General features: G+C 37.9%; 1 protein-coding gene across 6 annotated transcripts in view; it reads right to left on the reverse strand.

Moving 5' to 3' along the window:
• SOCS6 (suppressor of cytokine signaling 6) overlaps positions 1 to 18,804 on the reverse strand; it is a 90,440-nt gene that overhangs the window by 63,833 nt on the left and 7,803 nt on the right. For 3 of the 6 annotated variants that reach the window (XM_012465398.2, XM_012465397.2, XM_064379024.1), the window contains exon 1: positions 11,642 to 12,228. The exons of the other annotated variants lie outside the window; for them this stretch is intronic. The gene's annotated coding sequence lies outside the window, so the exon portion shown is untranslated. Of the gene's footprint in view, positions 1 to 11,641; positions 12,229 to 18,804 lie in introns of those variants that run through there. 6 annotated transcript variants of the gene reach the window in all.

Here is an 18,804-nt window from a genome sequence, read left to right on the forward strand (position 1 = left end):
GTGGCAGTGAGCTGAGATCACACCACTCCACACACACACACACCCCAACATGGGTGGCAGAATAGAAAAAAGATATTGGTGTGGATGTGGTGAAATGGGAACACTTTTACTGTTGGTGGGAATGTAAACTAGAACCACTATGAAAAACAGTGTGGGGATTCCATAAAGAACTAAAAGTAGATCTACCATTTGATCGAGCGATCCCACTATTAGCCATCTCCCCCAAGGGAAGAAAAATTATATAAAATTATACGAAAAAGATACTTGCATACATGTTTATGGCAGCACAATTCACAACTGCAAAAATATGGAACCAGCCCAATGCCCATCAATCAATGAGTGAATAAAGAAAATGTGGTGTATATATAAACATCATTATGTTCTCACTTACAAGTGGGAGCTAAGTTATGAGGATGCAAAGGCATAAGAATGATACAATGGACTTTGCGGACTCAGAAGAAAGGGTGGGAGGGGGTGGGGATAAAAGACTACACATTAGGTACAAGGTACACTGCTCGGGTGATGGGTGCACAAAAATCTCAGAAATCACCACTAAAGAACTTATCCCCGTAACCAAAAAGCACCTGTTCCCCAAAAACTTATTGAAATAAAAAATAAATTACAAAAAATAAATTCATTCCACTATGCGGGTTGAGTGCGGTGGCTCACGCGTGTAATCCCAGCACTTTGGGAGGCCAAGGTAGGCGGATCACGAGGTCAAGAGATCGAAACCATCCTGGCCAACATGGTGAAACCCCCTCTCTACTTAAAAAAAAAAAAATTAGCTGGGCATGGTGGCGTGCGCCTGTAGTTCCAGCTACTTGGGAGGCTGAGGCAGGAGAACTGCTTGAACCCGGGAGGCGGAGGGTGCAGTGAGTCAAGATCACGCCACTGCACTCTAGCCTGGCGCATGGCAACAGAGCAAGACTCTGTTTCAAAACAAAAAAAAATCCACTATGATACCCTGGGAAAAAAAAAAAACACCTAGGCCTTTGTACCAAGATTGCTTTGCAAAGGCAATTAACTTCTCATTCTTCTTAAACAAAGTGCTAAACTAGAAATCCTAGATGTGTTATATAAGGACATAGATTATATAATTTAGACTGACACAGAGTTCAGTTAATAGATATTTAAAGAAAACACGCTGGTTCTACATTTAGAAATTAATGAAAGAGTGTACTTGCTTGTTTTAATTTAAAATAAAATGTTTAAAGTACATGACTCCCTAGTTCCATGAAGTTTTTTAGTTAACTGATACCAATTCTGAAAAATTTTAGGAAAAAAAAAGGAGTCCTGTAACAGAAAAGAATGGAAAAAGGCATAGGCTAGCAACGAGGAAGCTAAAGTAACACTGAGGAGACGACTGCATTCAAGAAAAACTGGCCAAACAAAATGAAAAGGGGCATATTATGAAAAGTATAAGCCATGATATAATGAAGATAAAATCTGCCAAAAACCTTTGTACATAAAATGGAACACCATTAAAATGTCTCTTTCAGCCAAGGAAAATGGAAGTAAACAAAAATGAAGAATATAGCCAAATTAAATTACATAATTAATTTATCTTTTAGACATATGGGATTCTGTACCCTAAAAAATGAGAACCCATCTCCTTTACAAGAGCTTACGGAACAGTTACTAAATGCCCCAATGAAAACCTTCATAAATTTTAAAAGTCAGAGAGATCTCCTTAATGAACCACAAGGCAATAAAACTAAACAGGACAAACAAAAAATAATTAAGTAAATTAAACTAAAATAATCAAACATCTCTAAACAACTCAAGTTAGAGACAAAAATCTCAAAATGAACAAAAACGGTATACTAACAATGAAAATGCTATATATTGGCTGAGCACAGTGGCTCACGCCTGTAATCCCAAGCACTTTGGGGAGACTGAGGCAGGCGGATCACTTGAAGTTAATTCAACGCCAGTCTGGCCAACATGATGACACCCTGTCTCTACTAAAAATACAAAAATTAGTCAGGCGTGGTGGCAGGCACCTGTAATCCAAGCTACTTGGGAGGCTGAGGCAGGAGAATCGCTTAAACCCAGGAGGCGGAGGCTGCAGTGAGCCGAGATCGCGCCACTGCACTCCAGTCCGGGTGACAAAGTGAGACTCCAGCTGGGGAAAAAAGAAAAAGAAAATGCTACATACCAAAATCTGTGTGATTCTGCAAGACCCTAAAACTGGGCTCACAGAGAAATTCAAAGATTTAAACATTTACAAAACTAAATGGTATGGAATTAAAAGAAATAAATTATGCATTCAATTCAAGAAGTAATTATAAACCCCCAGCCAGCAAAAGAAAAATCAGGAAAAATAAAGATAAAAGCACAAATTAATGAATTAGAAAATAGAAAGTAACAGGATTAAACATTATAAAAGTTGATTCTTTGATTACACAAGAGAAAACTCAATTGGAAAACAACTAGTTGGCATAATCAAGAAAGGGAAATGTGCTTATACAAAATTGGAAATAGAGCAATAACCACACATTCATGAGAAATCAAAATGTGTAAAATTACTTTGAAAATTCTATGAAAATTGATATGAAATTCAGATGAAAAGGATAATTTTACAGCAAAATATATATTACCAAAATTTGCAGCAGAAGACACAGGAATCCAAAAGAAGCTAATAATTGTCAAAGAAACTGAGAAAGTGATCAAGGAGCTACCAAGGCTCTTTTCCCTTTAGGAGAAGAACACACTTGCTGACGAGGGCTTAAGACAACTATTTCCCAGCCTGACCAACACGGTGAAATCCTGACTCTATTAAAAACACAAAAAGTAGCCAGGCATGGTGACACATGCCTGTAGTCCCAGCTACTCGGGAGGCTGAGGCAGGAGAACTGCTTGACCCGGGAGGCGGAGGTTGCAGTGAGCTGAGATCGTGCCACGGCACTTTAGCTTGGCAACAGAGCAAGATTCCATCTCAGAAAAAATAAAATAAAATAAATAAAAATCCAAAGAATTTTGGTGTAATGAAAATTGTTCTATATCTTGATTGTGGTAGTGTTTATATGACTGAATGCATTTGTCAAAATTCAACAAAATGCAACTAAAAAAGGTGATTTCACTGAATGCAAATTATAAATCAATTATTAAAATTCATTGCAAAGGAAATTCAAACCAAAACAAGATAAGTTCTCATGTGAATTTGAGAAACTTAAATTAGTAACACTTAATGTTGGGAAAGGCATCCCAAACTGAGCACTCAAAACTAATGACTGCAATAAATTGGTACAACTTTGTAAAAATTATTTGAAAATATTTATCAAAAATTTAAATTGATATATACCTAACCAAGTAATGATGCTACTAGTGATTTGTCCTTTGCATCTATACTCATGCCAAACACAAAGACATATGGACAACAATGTTCCTTATTGCATTAATTGGAAAAAAAAAAAAGCAAACATTACTCAATCATTGACTTAATATTGGTAAATACAGACCACATATTGGCCTAATATGTGCCAAATCTTTATTACAACCCTGTAAGTTTGGTACTATGCGCTGTGGAACCAGACTGCACAAGTTCATATGCTATATTCTGGCTCCACCATTGAATAATTGTGTGATCTAAGAAATATCAGTACGTATCACTCAGGCTAGTTGTGAAGTTCAAATGGGTTAATATATGTGATGTCTTTAAAACAATGCCTGGCTCATATTAGGCTATGCAGATGTTTGCAGCTAGTAAAAGCAGTAGTACTAATATTCTAAACATCTAGATGGGGAAGCTGAGATACAGAGAGGTTAAGAAACTTGCCTAAAATCACACAACTGATTTTAGAGCTCACTTCTCTACACAAAACATTTACTACATAATTCATTTTGGCAAAAACGTGGAATGTAAATGTCAGGAAGCAACAATAACCATAAAAAATCATTAGATTAGTTTAATAAATTATAATCAATACCCAATGGAAATGTTATAGAGATAAAGCAAGACGTCCACAATGCATTATTGGGGGAAAAATCAAGTTACCAAACTAAATGTAAAGATTATCTCATTCGTATATAAATTTATATGCCTAAAAGTACACAGTAAATGTTTCAAGGAATAAAGAAGTAACAGTGATTACATCGCTAATGAACAGGAAAAGGGATCAGGAAGCTCAGTTGACTTTTATTTTCTATATTAGCCTTTTCTGTAACTGTTGAGCAGATTTTACATTACTACAAAAGGACCACTCTACCCCATAAAGTGTTCAGGTACAATTTAAGGTAAAATAAGGCACTCTAAGTAAAAAAACCATCTCCCTGTGTTTCAGTCACCTGGTATCATGAAAAGCAAGACCCCAATGCCCTCAGGGTCAAAGGTATGAACAACTTTCCAAGCCTTCCCAAACTGTTTCCAATTCTTTCTAGCTTTTAATCCCATGAAGCCAAGTATTACCCTCACGCCTTGCCTCATTCCAAGTACCCGATACTCACTTCAGCCTTTTGCTTCCCTCTTCAAGCAATAATGAAAACAGAAGGATGAAAGATGAACTCACTACCTTCTAGGGTCTTAGATTCCAGTGTAGAATACACTGGTGAACATCTGCAGGAAACTGAGAAGCGCTCTAAGAGAAACATACTCAGAAAGCCATCATCACTCAGAGCCACACCTAACTCAGACCAGGAGGAAGGAGGGCAGGCTTCCCATCACTGAGGCTGCTACTTGTGCTGCTTCTCCAGCTGCCACTCACTTGGAGGTTACGCACTCACAATGTTATGTTCATCTTCCTGAATCCTCACAAGCGCTCTACCTGGAAGACAATATTTTAATCTCTGTTTTTATAGAAGCGCCAACTGAAGCTTAGTTTAATAATTTGTCCAAAGTCACAAAAAAAAGTTGCCAAGTAATGGACACAAGTGCTGAACCTGTGGTGCATAACTCAGAAACTGCCATTTTACTTGAATGTGCCCTCACCTAACATCAGGCATGGCAACACAGAGCCTCATGATTAAGAGCATAGACAGGAGACGGGAGTCCACATCACAACTACTATTTCCTAATGACCTTGGACATCCATGTCTCAGTTCCTCATGTGAAAATGGGGATAAAAGCAGTATATACCTAGGGGATTCATTTCTGGCATGATGGAATGAGGGGGCCCGCCAGGCTTAGTGGCTCACGCCTGTAATCCTAGCACTTTGGAAGGCCAAGGTGGGCAGTTCTCTTGAGTCCAGGAGTTCAAAACCAGCCTGGGCAACACAGGAAGACCCTGACTCTGCAAAAAACAAACAAACAAAAAAACCCCAAAAAATTAGCCAGGCATGGTGGTGCATACCTGTAGTCCCAGCTACTCAGGAGGCTGAGGTAGGAGGATCACCTGAGCCTGGGAAGGAAGGGTGAGGCTGCAGTGAGCTGTGACTGTGCCACTGCACTCCAGCCTGGGCAACAGAGTGATACCCTGTCTCAAAAATAAAATTTTTAATCATTTATAAAAAAATATATTTTAAAAAAAGGAAAAATGAGAAGATCAATAAATCTCCTTCCCCAAAAGTAACTATGAAGCTGGACTAAGCTGTCAATAGCAACCATTTCAGTACTTTGAATTCATCACATTTGGTGATGACTGGAAATGATAAATGTGTAGGTTAATTTAAAATACTATAAATATATTTTTTTCATTTCTTCTCTTCTTCAAAGGGCATGAGATTGTATAAGTTAATAACTGTAACAGTACTGTTGAGGTTGTAACATACAACATATAATAATTAACATAAATAATAGCACAGGCTGGGCATGGTGGCTCACATCCATAATCCCAGCACTCTGGGAGGCTCAGGCGGGTGAATCACTTGAGGTCTGGAGTTCGAGACCGGCCTGGCCAACATGGTGAAATCCTGTCTCTACTAAAAATACAAAAAAATTAGCTGTGCATGGTGGTGCCCACCTGTAATCCCAGCTACTAGGGAGGTGGAGGCAGGAGCATCGCTTGAACCTGGGAGGTGGAAGTTGCAGTAAGCCGAGATCGCACCACTGCACTCCAGCCTGGGCAAGAGGGTGAGATTCCGTCTCAAAAAAACAAAATAATAATAATAACAAAAATAATGATAATAATGGCACAAAGTCAGGGGAGGAAAAGAAGACATGAAGCCAAGTGCCTTTATTTTATCAGCATTAAGGCAGCATTATTTTGCAGTAGACTGTGATAAGTAAAGATACATGCAGTGATTTGTGGAGCAATCACAAAGAAAATTACTCATACAGTATTATTTATAAAATAAAATGTCAACGAAGGAATTAAATTGGTACACCAAAAAATATGCACTTAACACAAAATAATGCAGTAACAGAGGAACAAATAAACAAAAATAAATTTCAAAAAGAATGGCAAAATGACGGACGTAAATCCAAAGGAATCAATAATCACATTAAGTTTGAATGGACTAAACTCTTACTCTAGGAGTCAGCAAACTTTAGCTTTTTCATCATCCTTTTTGTGTAGTTCCTAACCTAAAATATGGTTTGTATATTATTTAATGATTGAAAAAAGTGACACATAAAAATTATGTGAAATTCAAATTTCAATGTTCATAAATAAAGGTTTGATTGGAATAAAGCCACTCCTACTTTGTTACCTATCTTTTATGGCTGCTTTCTCGCTGCAACAAAGCTGCACTGTTAAGAGGCCATAAAGCATAAAAGCCTAACACATTTACAACCTGACCTTACAGAAAAACTTTACCAATGTGTTCTACTCAAAAAATAGAAATTGTCAGACTAAATTTTCTTTAAAAAAGAAAACAACTATGTGCTGTCTACAATAGACTCCCCTAACACAGAAAGACACAAACCACTTAAAAAGGGCAGGAAAAGTTGCCATGTAAATAATAATCATGTGAGCTAGAATAGCTCTATTAATATCAGACAAAATAGACTTTAAGTATTACTGGAGGCAAAAAGGGACATTTCAAAATGATAAAAAGGCCAATACATACTGAAGACATAGCAATTGTAAACACATATACACCTAATAAAACCCCAAAATACATAAAGCAAAGCCTGGGAGAATTGAAAGGTTAACATAGACAATTCAACAATACTTGAAGATTTTGAAAAGCCAATTTCATAAATAATAGAAAAAATAAAGAGGAAGTAGCAAGGTATATAGTACTTCAACACTATCAACTAACTTGACCTAATTAATATTTTTTTCAAGGCTTCATTCTTCAGGATAGACCAAAGCAAGCCTCAATAGCCAGATGTGGTGGCTCACAACTGTAAACCCAGAATTTGGGGAGGCGAAAGTGGGAGGATCATGTGAGCCCAGGAATTTAACACCACTCTGGGCAACATAGTAAGACCTAGTTGCTACAAAAAATAAAATAAAATTAGCCAGGTATGGTGGTGCATGCCTGTAGCCCCAGCTACATGGGAAGCTGGGGCAGAAGGATCACTTGAGCCTAGGAGTGTTCGGACTGAGCCTTGACCATGATTATGCCACTGCAGTCCAGTCTGGGTGACAGAGCAAGACTCTGTCTCCAAAAGCCTCAATAAATGCAAAAAGACTGATGCTATGATTATACCAAGTATGTTCTCTGATCACGATGGAGGTAAAGTATATATCTACAACAGAAATAAATCTGGAAAAACATCAAATATTTTGAAATGAAACAAAACACTTCTAAATAACTAATGGCCCAAAGACTAAAAGTCACAAGAGAAGTTAAAAATTATTTGACAGAATGAAAACAAAACATACACAAATTTATGGGATGCAGCTAAAGTACTGCTTAGAAGAAAATGTACAGCTTTAAATGCCTGTATCAGAAAAGGTCTCGAATCAATAACCTAAACTTTCACCCTTAAGAAATTAGAAAAGAACTAAACCCAATGAAAGCAGAATAAAATAGTAAATGCTAGAGTGGAAATTAATAAAATAGAAAACAGAAAAACAAGAGGAAAGAAACAAAACTAAAAGTAGGTCATCTGAAAAGATAAACAGACAAAGCTTTAGGCTAGACTGACAAAGAAATTAAGAAAGAAGACATAAATTAGCAAAATCAGAAATGAAAGAGAGGCTATCACTATCAAACCTATGGGAACTTAAAGGATTATATGGAAATACTATAAACCACCTTTTACCAACAAATTAGAAAACTTAGGAGAAAATGGATAAAATCCTAGAAAGACACAAATTACCAAATCTGACTCCAAAAAAATAGGAGAATCTAAATAGACCTATAACGAGTAAAGAAGTTGAACTGCTAATTAAAAACCTTCCAAAACCTTCCCAGAAAGAAAGATCAGGCTCGGGTGGCTTCACTGGTAAATTTCACCAAAGATTTAAAGAATTAATGCAAATATTCACAAACTCTTTCAGCTAATAGAGAAGATAGGAATACTTCACAAGCCACTCGGTGAGGCCAGTACTACCCTGATACCAAAGCCAAAGACACCACAAGAAAACTCCAAATCAACATCCATCATCAACACTGGTACAAAAAATTCTTTGTTATTTTTAGAGACAAGGTCTCACTTTGTTGTCCAGGATGGAGTGATGCAATCATGGCTTGATGCAGCCTCCATCTCCAGGCTCAAGTGATCTTCCTCTCTCAGCCTCCCAAATACCTGGGACCACAGGCACGTGCCAGCACGCCTGGCTAATTTTTCATTTTTTGTAAAGATGCAGTCTACTTATGTTGACTGGTCTAGAACTCCTGGGCTCAAACAACCCTCCAGCCTAGACCTCCCAAAGTGTTAGGATTACAGGTGTGAGCCACCACACTTAGCCAAAACTTCTTAACAAAACATCAGCAAATGAATTCAGCAACATATAAAAAGCATTATATACTTCAACCAATTGACATTTATCCATGTTGGTTTAACATCAATAACCAACTAATGCACTACAACATACTAATAAAGAAGGGAAAAAACACATTATCATCTTAATAGTTGCAGAAAGGCATTGACAACACCTGTTACTGATAATAGAAACTTTTTAATAAGCTAAGAATAGAAGGAAACTTGCTCATACTAATTAAGGGCAATTATGAAAAACCTACAGCTAACATCATACTTAATGGTGAAGGACTGAATGCTTTGCCACTAAAGACTGGGAGCAAGACAAGGACATCTGCTCTCACACACTCTAACTCAACACTATACTGAAGGTTTAGCCAGTGGAACAAGAAAAAAATGCATACAAATTGGAAAGGAAGAAATAACATTGCCTTTTCTCACAGTGGACACAATATTAGTTTTTGCTTTTTTGGTTTTTTGAGACAGGATCTCACTCTGTCACCCCAGCTGGAGTGCAGTGGCATGATCACAACTCACTGCAGCCTCCACCTCCTGAGCTCAACCAATCCTCTTGCCTTAGCCTTCCAAGTAGCTTGGACTACAGGTGCACACCACCACACCTGAGTAATTTTTTAATAGAGAAGGGTTTCCCTACATTTCCCAGGCTGGTCTTGAACTCCTGGGCTCAAGTGATCCTCCATCCTTGGTCTCCCAAAATGCTGAGATTATAGGCATAAGCCCCTACATCTGGTCAGCTGACAAAATCTTACATGTAGAAAACCCCAAGAAAATCACACATTCAAAAAAACCCTACAAGCCTACAAACCTAGCAAGAATAAAACTACTAGCAAACCAAAAGTGAATTAAGAAAACAATTCCATTAACAAAAAATAAAATTACTCAGGAATAAATTTAACAAATGAAATGTTGAGATTCACTCAGGATGCGTGGCAAAATATTAAGGGAAATATTAGGGAAAGTGGTAAGATTACAGTCTCAAACCTTTTGGAAGGCTGAAAGGTTTTCATTAATTTATGGAATGGGCTGAAGGTAGCCACTTCTTATGTCAAAGCATTAGGTCATAGGGTGAAGATTAAGGATAACAGAAGCTGCCCTAGTTAAGTCTGTTTACTCCACATTCCTATGTCTCTACTCTGTTTACTCATGTAAACTTTGTGCCGGATGGCCCTCTCGGGGGGAGGTCAAAGAGGAATTACCCATTAATGGTGTTTACTCTGGGCCCCAGAACCAAAACCTTTTATCATTCATAAAACCACTCTTTTACATTAATTATCCACAAGTATGTTGACTTAGAACCTCTGTTATTAAATCTATACGGAATAAATGTGAGGAGGAACAGAGAGTAGTTGTTGGTTAGCTGCAATTGTCCTCTGAGAGCAGCTGACGACCCCCTAGCCCGACTCTTATACTGTACTCTGGTGTGTGACAGCGTATTTCATTCATCTGTCGCTGAGTCATGCATGGTCTGCAGGACAGACCTCCGCAAGTGGTGTTTGACATCTCAAATGAAGTACAAGATTCATACAGTCAAAACTATAAAACACTGCTAACAGAATGTAGGGCTTCTAAATAATTAGAGATTCCATGTTTTTGAACTGGAAGATTCAATATTTTTAATATGGTAATTTTTCCAAAATTGATCTATAGATTCAAACAATCCCTATCAAAACTTAGTAGGTTCTTTCGAATATTAATTGGCACAACATTCCTAAAATTTATGTTGAAATGCAATTTTGAAAAACAATGAAGTTACACTATCCAATTTCAAAAGTGCTTATAAAACTATAGGAATCAAGACAGTGTGCTGCTGGCATAGAGACTGGCATACACATCACAGAAGAAAGGAGTCTGGAAATAAATCCTTACATTTTTATAGTCGATTGATTTTCAAGAAAAGTGCCAAGACAAGTCAATGAGCAAAGCCTTCTTGATAAATGGTGCTGAGACAACTGGATAGCTAAAAACAAAAATGTAAACCCTTACTTCACACCATAGGTAAGAATTAAGTCAAAGTGGATCACATACCTAAATGTATGAGCTAAAACTATAAAACTTCTAAAAACAACTTTGTGACCCCAGTTTGGACAGGGTTCTTAGACACAATACCAAAAGCACAATATGTAAGAGAAAAACTCTGCTAAGTTAGACTTCATTAAAATTTAATAACTAAAATTTAAAATGTTTGTGTTTCAAAACAAACCATTAAAAGGAAGATAAGCCACAGGCTAGAAGAAAATATCTGTATATCATAACTGACAAGAGATTGTATCAAGATATAAATAAAACCTAATTTTTTAAATGAGCAAAAAATGTGAACAGACCTTCGACCAAAGGCAACACACAAAATAAGCTCATAAAAAGGTCTTTAATAGTATTAGTCATTCAAAATGCAAATTAAAGCCACAAAAAGATACCACTACATATCCTCTATCATGACAATATCATGACAAAGGCAGGGATGCAGAGAAACCAGAAACCTTATATACTGCTGGTGGGAAGGTAAGATGGGTTGGCTTTTTGTTTTTTTTTTTGAGATGGAGTCTCGCTCTGTCACCCAGGCTGGAGTGCAATGGTGCGATCTCAGCTCACTGCAACCTCCCGAGCAGCTGGGACTACAAGTGCCTGCCACCACACCCAGCTAATTTTTTGTATTTCAGTAGAGACAGTGTTTCACCATGTTAGCCAGGATGGTCTCGATCTCCTGCCCTTATAATCCACCAGCCTCAGCCTCCCAAAGTACTGGGATTACAGGCATGAGCCACCATGCCCAGCCCAGGGTTGGCTTTTAAATAAAGTTTTTCTTTTTTCCCTATTTCGGGAAAGTGATGATTAAGGGTGTGGCTAAATATAGAGAACAAAAAAATTTACCACAGGGCAGGTAGACTTTGGACCCCTAGAAATCACTCCGTATCAGTTCATACAGGTCATCCTGTTTCTTCTTTTTTCTTTACAGCTGCATTGACCTTGTATCTTGACTTTTTATTTTCCAGTACCTGAGGATCAGAAGTTTCTCCATTTTATTTTAGTCAAATGTATCAGTCTACCTTTATTATCTGCCCCTTCTATTGTCTTAAAAAATTCATCTGACACTGAGATCACATGTTCTTTATTCGCTGTAAAGTTGTTTTGGTTTTCACATTTAAGTCCTTGATTAATCTAGTACTGATTTATATATGAGGTAGGTAGGGATTTACATTTCTGCACACATATAACCAATTCACTCAACACATTTATGGAAAAATATTAACCCTCACAAGAATCAGAGCTATACAAATTAAACTATTAATAGTATCATTTTCCAAAAGTCAAATCAGCAAAGATTTTTCTAAATGGTTATATTCACTGCTTCATAAGTTTTTGTTTTGTTTTGTTTTGTTTTTTGAGCCAGAGTCTCACTCTGTCGCCCAGGCTGGAGTGCAGTGGTGCAATCTCTGCTCACTACAACCTCTGCTTCCTGAGTTCAAGTGATTCTCCTGCCTCAGCCTCCTACTTCAGCCTTCTGTAGCTGGGATTACAGGCATATGCCACCACTCCTGGCTAATTTTTGTCTTTTTAGTAGACATGGGTTTCACCATGTTGGCCAGGCTGGTCTTGAACTCCTGACCTCAGATGATCCACCTGCCTCAGCCTCCCAAAGTGTTGGGATTACAGCTGTGAGCCATTGCACCCGGTTGAAGGTATCTTAACATTGTCATAAAAATTAATCTGGCAATATGTAACTGAAACATAATCATACTCCTTGACCCAATCATGCTGTTTTTATAAATCTTAAAGAAAAAAAACATATAGAAATGTTCCCTGGATCATGTATGACAAAAAGTAAATTTTAATTTTAAAAATTGGACACATCCTAATTTCCAACAGTATGAGTAAACAAAATCCTGGCACATTTACACAATAGAACTTTAGAGAACCACTGAAATTGATATTTATGCAGAGCTATAAATAACATGAGGGGAAAATTCATATTGTTCATTTGTTAAGAGCAAAAACACAGGAAACAAAATTATATGTATGTGGTTCAATCACACTGAAAGAATAGGGAGGAAAACTGGACCACGCGGTACAGCTGAACCGTTAACTGGATGGCAGAATTTTTGTAAACATTATTTTCAAAACATCCTATAGTGAACATGCAGTGTTTTTATAAGAATAAAACCTGTGAGCTTATTTGTTCTTAAATTACTTTTTTTAAAGTAAATGGTCGAGCAAAGCCATTAAAAAATGCAAGGCCCTTTCTTGGCTTTCAGTTATACCATGACTGCCAAACAAAAAAATAAATCAAAACATAAGACTACTGGGTTTTTCTGCAGCCTTTTGTTTTTACTTTTATTCTTTGGCATTGGTAGAACCTAGGCAGCCTTTTCCTCTTTACCTGCTCAAAATAACATTTTGCAAATCTGACTTAAAAAATTTTGTACTGGTGTATATATATACTTAGGAACTGGCCTTGAATATTCAAAGTCTAAATGACAAGAGTGATAAGCCTACCAGCTTTTCAAGACTCTTCCCTTCCTATTCAGCTCATTCAGTTTATATTCCATAATTCATCATTGTAATCATTTCCTTGTGTATACCTCTAGCCCCTTCCTCTACTCTCCTTCTGAAAAACTCTCCTGGCAAAACCACATTAGTCAATTCAACTCTACTTATGTCTTGCCTGCACCCATAGAGCTGAATAAGGCTGGAAAAAAACAGAACTGGTCTGATAGGTCTCACTTTATAATCACCGCCATGACCCGCAGGTGGGTCCTTAATGCTGCCTGGAAATCAGACTACTTTTCCCTGGTCCATTCTTCTCCTTCCCTGCCTACCATTTCACACTTTCTCTCTCTCTTCTCCAACCCTGGAGCACTCCCCCATTTCCTATCCCAGCAGATGGCCCAGCTTCCTATTTCACTGAGAAAAGGAACATCAGGAGACCTTGGACTCGGCACCCCATATACCCACTCAGCACCATGTTTCCATCTACTCCATCCTGCTACCTTGCTCAAGGGCCCCCAATGTCCTCTGCCATACTTAATCTTCCAACAATTTCCCCACTCCACTGATCATTTCTGAAAATGTTATTTCTCATATATATAAACCAACTTGTGAGGACCCCACTTTCCCCACCAGCTATAGCCCCATCTCTCTCATTCCCTTTGTAGCAAAACACCTCAGGAGAATTGTGTCTACCAATGCCCACGATTCCTCTCCCATCTTCTCTTACACCCACACCAAGGCCTTCTCTACCGGTCATAGCACAGAGCAGCTCTTGTCAAAGTCACCAATGGTGCCCACATTGCAAGTCTAGTGTGAGTTCTCAGACCCAATCCTAGAGGCTCTGAGTGACCACTGAGCACTCCTTCTCCTTTAACATAAGTTTACCTCTTTGCTAAGCACACCACACACTCAAGGTCCCTCAGTGTGACTCCTTTGCTGGTCTCCCTCTGGAGTCTTAATGGGAGTGCCCCACCACTCAGACTTTGGTCCCCTCTTCTCCATCCATGATTTCACTCATGCTCATGGCATTCTATAGCATCAACAGGCCTTACACTCCCAAATTCTCTCTCTTCATTTACAGACTAGTTATATTCAGCTCCCTTTGGGACACTGACATTTTGATGTCTTGCAGACACTTGAAACTTCACAAGTTCAAAACTAAACTCTGGCTCTTTCCCACCCACCCCCACACCCGCCCCACTTGCAGGTTTAAATCTTCTCTATCTTACTTCCACTTCCAGCTACTCCACATTCTTCCAATGATCAGATAAGAACACTCAGAATCACCCTTGGCTCTTTTCTTTCTCCCATACCTCATCTAGTATGTCATGAAATCCCAATTTCAGCTACCTCCAAAACGGATGCAGAATCCAAATACTTTTTGTCACTATACTAGACCAAGCTGCTGTCCTCTTTCTCCTGCATTACGGCAATACCTCCTAATTCATTTCCTTGCTTTCCTTCCCCTGCCCCATTCTATTCTCAACATGTCTCAACACACCGGGACAGATGCTGACACTCTGGCTACTACTGTAATAAGGTCCTTTATCTCTGACCCACGAGTCTTATGTCTTCTGCCAGCATCCATGAAACTGTGGCAGGTTAACTGGTGAGCCTGCCTTTGAGCTTGTGTTTAAGGCAAAAATCTCAGACGTTTTCACACTTCTTGGCAACTACGTGCAAACATAATAAATGTTTACAACTACATAAAAACATAATTACATCTACATAATTAACGTAAAGCAATTGCTTTGATTTCTTTCAGGGCTCTTCGGTCTTACAACAATAAGCTCTAATTTAAAAGGCAATATGAACATTGCATGGCTACAAAGGTAGATTTTTAAAAGTTAAATATAGCCAAATTAAGAAAAATGAACTTAAAGTTACCAAACAATTTAAACTTAAAAATAAATTTATATTTACAGCAAAAGTTCTAATAAACTTTCAAGTGATTAACTCCTACTCTGTGGGCTATTGACATGAAAATATGGGGTAGCATCAGCCTAAGTCTGCAGAGGTATACTGAGTGAATCTCCATATAAAATAGGGGATAATCTCTAAATTATGTCCAGTTCTAAAAGCATCTGTCTCAAAAATAGTAAGTGTACAGATTTAGATATCTAACAAGCAAACAACAGCTTTTCCATGAGCATTTCTAAGTATCCTTCACTATAACTGTGTTCAATACATTCTTATTTGATTATTAAACTGAATGTGGAAGAAATATTCATAATGTCAATCATGTTAAAATGCTAATGGTGTTGGCCTATAAGAATTGATTAATAAGGCTGGGCAAGGTGGCTCACACCTGTAATCCCAGCACTTTGGGAGGCTGATGCGGGCAGATTACTTGAGGTCAGGAGTTCAAGACTAGCCTGGCCAACCTGGTGAAACTTTGTCTCTACTAAAAAAAACACAAAAAGTAAACAGGTGTGGTGGTCGGTGCCTGTAATCCCAGCTACTTGGGAGGCTGAGGCAAAAGAACTGCCTGAATCCAGGAGGCAGAGGTTGCAGTGAGTCAAGATCATGCCCCTGGACTCCAGCCTGGGCGACAGAGAGAGAGACTTTGTCTCAAGGACAAACAAAAATAAAGAATTGATTAATTAAATGACTGCACACCTCTCCTTAATTTTTCCATTCAAATTTTAGCAGGTTGCATTTAAAAAGTAGTACACCTATACACCAATTGACCACTGTCTTTCTACGTATGCAGTCATCCCTCAGTATTCATGGGGGAATGGCTCCAGGACCCCCACCAATACCAAAAGCTGTGAATGCTCAAGTCCCTGATGTAAAATGTCATAGTATCAGCATATACCCTATGTACATCCTCCCCTATACTTTAAGTCATCTCTAGATTATTTATAATACCTAATACAAGTGTTGCGTAATTGGTTATATTATTTTTTGTTGTCTTATTTGCACTTAACCAATTCAGAGAAATGTGGCATAAGAAATATTTTATCTTTGTTCGTAGTTCCTGGCACAGTTCCTACATCTTTGGGATTTCCTAAGATAGAAGTGTTTTTTGTTGTTCAAAACAAGCCCCTTTCAATCACAAGTGTGAATGCTAATGCTATGACTGTCGGCCTCAGGATGGGGCTGGTCACCCAGAGACCTCATGCCCAGAGGGTGGAACTTTCAGCCCCGCCCCCACAGTCCCTATGCTTGAGAGAAAAGGAAAGGGTTAGAGATTGAGTTCCACAGAAACTCCAACCACAAGTTCAGGGACCTTGTGCATACCAGGGTGAGCTGGGAAGGAGGTCACCCTAGGAGGGCACAGAAGCTCCACGCCCCCTCGTGCTTGCTCCGTGCACCTCTTCCACCGGGCTGTTGCTGAATTGACCCTTTATAACAATGTTTTCCTGAGTTTTATTCTAGCAAATTATCTAATCTGAGGAGGAGACAGCAGGAACTCCTGATTTGTAGCCAGTTTGTCAGAAGTATGAGAGGCCTGGGACTTGTGACTGACATCTGAAGCTAGGGCAGTCTTACAGGATTCAGCCCATTGCCTGCGGAGTCTGTATTTACTCTGGGTAGAGTCTGAATTAACTGAATTGTTGGACACTTGGTGTTTTTTCTTTTTTTTTAAGACAGAGTTTCGCTCTTGTTGCCCAGGCTGGAGTACAATGGCATGATCTCGGCTCACTGCAACCTCCGCCTCCTGGGTTCAAGCAATTCTCCTGCCTCAGCCTCCCAAGTAGCTGGGATTACAGGTGTGTGCCACCACACCCAGATAATTTTTGTATTTTTCGTAGAGGTGGGGTTTCACCATGTTGGTCAGGCTGGTCTCGAACTCCTGACCTCAAGTGATCCACTCACCGCAGCCTCCCAAGGTGCTGGGATTACAGGTGTGAGCCACTACGTCCAGCCTGGACACTCGGTCTTCATGCTGAAGAAGTGGTTCTTGGTATTGGAAACACATCGCAAGAAAGAAATCAGAGTTTTATCTTGACCACTGTGCGTACTAGGCCTGCATCTTCTATGAAATAACTATGACACTTTTCAACAAATTAATACAGATTTTTCTTTTTTTTTTTTTCACTATCTCCAGTAATGGCTATAAGCAAAATACAGGTTTTTTTAACTCTAAATCAGTGGATACCTGGGCAACATTGATAAAGGAAATCATTTGCATACTGAAAATATAGCACTCCGACTTACTACTAGTAAGATCCTTAATGATTTCTACATCTGCAACCTTATTGGCTAAAGTGTAATTACAGTTGATGGCTTAAAAACAGCTATTGTAATAATACTTTGATATAATATATATGTAATACACCCTGACCTCCAGAATAATAAATGTAAAATATTATCTTATATGTAGTTCTTTTAATACCATTTACCTATATTGTCATAGCTGACAATGACAAATTAAAAAACAATTATTTAACATTTTAATAAATGTTAACAAAATTATTTTAGTTAAAAATATAGCAAATTCCCTAAAAATCTCACCACATTCATTGCCTATGAAAAAGCATGACTTCATGAATTATAAACTACCAAGTAGGTAAGATTCTTTCAGAATTTGACAAACTATGAACAAAGATGCTGTTTTGTTTTTATTCTGTACTGTAGCCAAGTGTTTTAAGTTTCTTCATTGCTTTTTTATTTTCTTCAAGACTAAAAGTAATTTGCTTATATATTAAAATCTCTTAAATGTACTGAACTACTAAAGCAAAAATGTCTAACTTTTGAAAGGCAACATGCATATAAAAGTAACTGAAAAGTAACAGAACTGTTATGACTGCTCTCAGAGCCTTCAGATCTTAACACAAAAGCTCTAATTTAAAGAGCAATTTGTCCATTATTCAAATGTTTTCACATAATATAAGCTTCAGTTAAAATAATCTTTTCCTCTTTTCTAAAGTACATGCAAATTAAGAATGGAGTTTTAAACAGCTGATTTGGGGTCCGAAAAGTAATCCACATAAAATTTATTACTAAATGTACATTAAGAGCCAATGTAAATTTCATTCATTGGTCATTCAGCTGAAGGGAATCTTGGAAAGCAATAATTATTCAACTGAACAATATATCCCTATTAACTAAATAATGTAAAAATCTTCCAAAATGAAGATTATTTGCATTATAAAACAGCAAGTTGACTGCCAAAAGTAATCACTTATTATGGGTTCCCAAAGATGTGATCTCTTGATGCTTTTAAAATAGTCCAACTTAAAATAATTATGTTGCCACTACAGATCAGCAGGCATTTCATCAACTAAGTTAATTGAACTTAGTGACACAGATGTGGCTTCATGAGAGCACTAACTGAAAACACTACCCTCATTTAAAGAAAAAAATTGATGTGGTTTCACCCAAAAGTGAAGGCTTTAATATTCATTGATACCAGCAAACAAACAAACAAAAACAGTTAAAAAAAAAAAAAAAGGAAAAAAAAAACCCTTCTGATTAAACACACACTTCTTTATCTCTATCATTCCCTAAAAAGACAAGAACAAAGAAGATCACAAAGCAAATTATGGCAGATGACAACAGTGTTAAGTGGCTAAGACAAACTGGAATAAACCAAAATT

The sequence above is a fragment of the Aotus nancymaae genome, unplaced genomic scaffold, assembly GCF_030222135.1.
Source record: "Aotus nancymaae isolate 86718 unplaced genomic scaffold, 86718_ANA_hifiasm-v0.15.2.pri h1tg000020l, whole genome shotgun sequence".
In the NCBI taxonomy this organism is placed as follows: Eukaryota; Metazoa; Chordata; class Mammalia; order Primates; family Aotidae; genus Aotus; species Aotus nancymaae.